A 6000-nucleotide genomic window follows, 5' to 3' on the forward strand; every position below is an offset into this window, starting at 1 on the left:
GCTGACATTTTCAGCTACAGCCCTTGTGTTCAGGCGATTGGAAATAAAGTCAGCTGGGATCTCAGTGGATTCAACTTCCTAACACAGGACTAGTGCTTCCCTCATTATCATGTTCCTGAAGAAAGTTGTTCTTGAATCAGAAATGTGAATGTTACTTGCCCAATTAAAATCATTATAGGAAGAGTCTGAACATACACCAAGAGAGGAAAGTAAAATTCCAAATTCTATCAAAGGTTGTCCTCAGAAGCTTTCTTTCTGAATTCATGATTTGTCATTCCTGAAATGCAGCTGACTAGGTTTGAACACAAGTGACACTCCCATTCAGCATTAGGCTGACAGAACTTTAAAGAATGATCTCTTGATAAAAAGTCTTAAAAGTAGTTAACCAATAGGATTTCTATCTAATGGAATATGATAGAATTACTAAATTACCATGGAAGTAATGCAGTGTGACTTTGTACTCATATTTGTTTGTATTTTTTAAATGTGTATCCATTTATTAAAGCCAGTGCCTGGAATATCAGCAGTAATGTGTTGACTTTGGAACCTGTATTTCCCCCTGTCCAAAATGGAATATTATGAAGATAAAGTGTTAATAAATGGTTAAGTACTTTGTAAAGATTGTAAATAATACAAAATAATAAGAGCTATAAACTGAAATCATACTCCTTTTACAAATGATGACCTGAGTTTTCTACTCTTTCAAATGAGAGTCCAGAGTTAAGTATGTTGTTTTTATTGGAGATCTTTATTTTTTCAGGTAATCTTCCAGAGCTTTCCCTGTACATTTGCTAACAATGAAGGGAGGAGAATGAAATATGAACTATAGTATTGTGCATAGTATTTTTCTTTAAAAGATCAGTATGTGCATAGTTTTTATGCATGGATAACACAATAAGTTTTACTATAAAAAGTCAGTCTTTTTATAGTAGTACGTAGCCACAGGAAATAAAATGTACAGTCTTGGCTTTTACATTGAATGTCACTTCAGACTTTATTTTCTACTTGCTCTTATTTTACTTCACTCATACTTAACTAATCTTTATGCTTTTGTAATCTGACCCACTGTATTTTTCTTATCATGGAAAATTCAGTATTTTCTTTATCCCCTAATTATAAATAGTGCTGAAGTGAACATCATGTTTTTTTTAGTCTTTTAGTCTTTATTTGCAAATAAGAATTTCTCTCTAAATGTGCTTAGAATTTGAAGTGCCAGTCCAGTTTTGGGGCTTGAACTCAGGTTCTTGGCACTCTCTTAGCTTTTTCACTCAAGGCTGATGGTCTACCACTTGAGCTACAGTTTTACTTCCAGCTTTTTTGCGGGGTTGGGAGGGGGCTGGTTACTTGGAGATAGAATTTCCTGCCTGAGCTTGCTTTGAACTGCAGTCTTCAGATCTCAGCCTACGGAGTTGCTAGGATTACAGGCATGAGTCACTGTCACTGAGATACTTCAAATTGGCTGTCGAAATGGATCTATCAGATTATAGTTCCCCTCAACAAAGAATGAGAGCCTGCTTCCTTCTATCATGACACAGGTTTACAATTTTTATTCATCAAGTGAGTAAAAATACTTTCAATTCAGAAATTTTTCATACTGTAAGGTTGCATATCTCTTAATGTATTTCCGGCTGTGTACATTTTCTGATTTTTCAGTTTGATCATTTTAAATATCAGGTTTGTGTTTTTGTATTTAGGTATCTTTTTTGTCTGTTATCAATGTTTCCTCTTAGTTAACTGCTTTTATGTAGCTTTTCATGGTGGTTTTTAATAGATTTTATATATAAATTGATAATTTTTCATGCCTTCTAAATTATAAAAGCAAATCATCTGTTTTAAGACATCATGTTTGGGGGGGAGGGGGAGTGGGGAAGATTGGGTTGGGGGGGAGGGGGAAGATGGGAAGGGGAAACAAAGGAGGAGGCTACAATGCTTGATAAGAAATGTGCTCATTATCTTGCCCATGTAATTGTAACCCCTCTGTACAGTATTTTCACAATAAAAAAAAATTTTTAAAAGACATGTTCATTTTAACACAAGTCATTCTTTTAAATAGTGCATCTATGTTAAGTGGCTAATGACTACACTGTTATCTGCAATTGGTTTGTATAAACAAGATACCTGCTTTTATTCTAATATCTGCAAATACAATTTTTTGAAAGTTAGTTTCTTGTCTTTGATTTGAAATATGTTGGTTCATTATGTGCTTAATACTTTATTGAGCAAGCTTATACATATAGTGTATTGCATTGATTGTAGTTTTGTATTTTCTGTCTTTAATTTGTATATACAGTGTGTGTGTGCGTGTGTGTGTGTGCGTGTGTGTGTGCGTGTGTGTGTGTAACTAGCCCATCTTCTCACAGGTTGTTTGGAGGTGAAGTTCCTTAAGGACTTTTCTGCCTGAGGTTTGTGGAATTCAAACCTCAGTCCTCCAGATTAGAGCCTCCTAGTAGGTACAAGTAAAAAAGATGTGCAGGGACTAGGATACACACTTTTGTATGATAAGTAGCATTATAATCCAAGCATACAGGGCAAACCAAAGCAGGACACAAGGTTTTAATGTAACTCCCTATCAAGCCCATATTATTTATTATATTTCCTCTCATATTGTTTAAGAATCTCACAAATTACTCAATGTCTAAGCAGAAAGATTAAGAATGTAAGGGGTGGGCTGGGAAGGTGGCTCAGTGGTACAGTACTTGCCTCACATGCCTGAGGCCCTGGGTTTGATTCCTCAGCAACACATAAGCAGAAAAAAGCTGGAAATAGGACTGTGGCTCAAGTGGTAGAGTAGTAGCCTTGAGCTGAACAGCTCAGGCACAGCGCCCAGGCACAAAGTTCAGACCCCACGACCGACAAAAAAAAATGGTAAGGGGTGCCAGGAGCCAGTGGCTATAATCCTAGCTACTCGGGAGTCTGGGATCTGAGGACTGCGGTTCAAAGCCACCTCAGACAGGGAAGTCCATGAGACTTTATCTCCAATTAACCACCGAAAACAAAGTGGTGCTGTGGCTCAAGTGGTAGAGTGCTCTCCTTGAGCAGATGAGCTCAGCCCTCACACAGGCCCAGAGTTCAAACCCCAGGACCAGCAAAAAGAATATAAGGGGTGCCTTATTTTAAGTGTCAGATTAGTTTTTGGTAAGTATGGGCTAATATAATGGGAAATTAAATACTCAATTCCATTAAAAAAAACTAAAGAGTTGCCATTCAGCAAAGTAGCAAATGAATACAATGAATATTGATTAATGTCACCTCTTTCATCATTCTCCCTATTCCTCACAACCCACCTCTTCTGCTCTTTTGTTTTGGCCTTGCTAGGGACTGAACCCAGAGTCACTAAACTGCATTCTTTACTAAGCTTCATTCCATCAACTTTAAGAATCAATAATCCATTCCTCCTAGAGTCTGTGCAGGGGAGCAAAATCCTTCTCAGGTCCTCAATTTTCTCATATCCCTCTCTCTAGCACAGAAAAGAGGAATCTACTGAGATGTCCTTTCCACTGTCCCCTTAGACTTTTCCCTTTCCATTTGGTAACTTATATTGAAGAAAAGTTATAAATACAACAACAAACTGAAAAATCTTATTTTAAATGTATATATATATATGTATGTATATATATATATATATATATATATATATATATATATATATATACACACACACACACATATATATTGACTGGCATTGTATGTGATAAAAGGGGATGGTCATGGAAAGGAAAAAGGGAAGAAAGTATCTTTTTAAGGTGTGGCCAAATGCAAGCTCATTGGTGTACAGGGGTGGGTGGTCCATGAGCTGGGAACAAAGCAAACTTGAATGTTACCTGCATTATTTCATATGTTCTTTAAGTCTAGTCGTACAAATCCATGTATTCTTGTTTTCACCAAAATGGGACAAAATGTTAATGACTATTGTTTCTAGGTGTTGAGGGCAGAGATTTTATTATGCTTTGTGTTTTCTCCATTCCTCTCCAGGAAGATAGCCCTGGAACCTACAAATGTGTTTACTGCTGAATCACTGGGGCTTCCCCCAAACTCCAGACTACCACTTGGGCTGAGCACACATTCACTCTTTGTGAGTGACTGATATTGCTTCTTTGGGAGGCATGCATGGTTTCCAGGTGAGCTCTGAGCTCCATTTCCTATCTGCTTCCATGGGCATGAGCAAGTGAGGAAACCAAAAAGTGGCCATGAGTCACCAGGCACACCTCCAAGAAGTGGTGGGAAGTATAGCTCTTGGCAGAAGAGATCCTCACCTAAGCAGTGCAGTACATGCCTGAGATTTCCCAGAAAGCATGAAAAATATTGGGTGGAGAGTTTCACTCTCCTTCAGCAATAAACAGAAATAATCCTCTTAATTAAGGGTGAACTAATGAAGAGGCACAGTGTCACATTAGCTTATCTCTTCTCCCTTACCAAACCAAAACAGAAAGAAAATTACCACTCTCCTCCCTGCTGGCACTTTGCAAATGTGCCATACCTTATGTCATTTGATGTTTCAATTTTATCTTTAATAATGTACTGGGGGCATGGCACAATGGTAGAGTGCTATTGTAGCATAGTAGGCTCTGGAATCTTTCTCCAAGTGTGTCTCTGTTTCTGTCCCTGAATCTCTCTCCCTCTCCCTCTCTCCCTCTCCCTCTCCCTCTCCCTCTCTCTCTCTCTCTCTCTCTCTCTCTCTCTCTCTCTCTCTCTCTCTCTCTCTCTCTCTCTCTCTCTCTCTCTCTGTCTCTCTCTCTCTCTCTCTCTCTCTCTCTCTCGTCCCTGTCTGTCTGTCTCTTTCTCTCACACACACATGCACACATGGGCACAAAAAAAAAAAATCAAATACTGGTCTTTATTTTTTTTTCTTAGAATATTTTATGGAGTAAAAGTTTTGAACAGCAGCCAGCCAGCACTCAGGAGGCTGAGACAAAAGGATTATGAGCTTGAGGCCAGCCTAGTTTACAGAGTAAGACCCTATCTCAAAAGGAAGGAAGAAAGGAAAGGAAGAGAGAGAGAGAGAGAGAGAGAGAGAGAGAGAGAGAGAAGAAAACAAACTTCTGAACCAATAGCACTGACCAGAGGCACTGAAGGTAAGTTTAGATTATAGGAAACGGTATCCCTCATTGCATTGATGTATTCATGTGCCCCTGGTCTGATTAGAATACATTTGCTTAGAAGTCTACTTTCTATGCTCTGCCTCTGCTTTGTGCTAGCACCCTCAGGTTTATTTCCAAGCTTTCAATGTTGAACATTCAATAAGTGTTTAGCAAAGAACTAACTTAGTAGTTTTCAAAGAGTAGCCCAATATGCTAGCTAATTTTTATTGTCAACTTGACTGGATCAAGAGGCCAGGTGTGTTGTCTCATGCCTCTAACCCCAGCTACTCAGGAAGCTGAAATCAGGAGGGTTGCAGTTCAAGATCAGACAGACCAAAAAAAAAAAAAAAAAAGGAAGTTACTGAGACTCCATCTCCCCCAACAAGCTGGGCATCTATAATCCCAACTATTAGAATTACACAAGTAAGTAGGTACGAGGATCTCAATCTGAGACCAGCCTCGAGCAAAAATAGGAGACCCTAACCCCTAAAAATTACTATAGCAAAAGAAAAGCTGGAGGTATTCCTCATATGGTAGAGTACCTGCCTAGCAAGTACAAGGTTCCAAGTTCAAATCATGGTACTTCAGGAGATAAATAAACACCTAGATGGAGTCTAGTTGGAAAAAGTCAATGGGGCATGTTCTTAGGGGCCATATCTTCTCTGTCCTTCTCTTGTATTTGCCTCTTCTTCCTGTTCTCACGTAGTATAGAGCCTCCTCCCCTATATGATGTCACCACTGCCATGTTCTACTCAAATGCATGGGGCCAACCAACCATGGTCTGAGTCCTCAGAGGCCAGGAGACAAAATAAATCCTTCCTCCATTAAGTTATTTCTGCCAAGTATTTTATCACAGCAACAAGAAAGCAAGCTAAGTAATAATAAAATCTCACTCTCTATAGTGTAATTTTTAAAAGAAAAA

This window comes from Dipodomys merriami, unplaced genomic scaffold, assembly GCF_024711535.1.
Source record: "Dipodomys merriami isolate MVZ:Mamm:240054 unplaced genomic scaffold, mDipMer1.0.p SCAF_27, whole genome shotgun sequence".
Taxonomy (NCBI): domain Eukaryota; kingdom Metazoa; phylum Chordata; class Mammalia; order Rodentia; family Heteromyidae; genus Dipodomys; species Dipodomys merriami.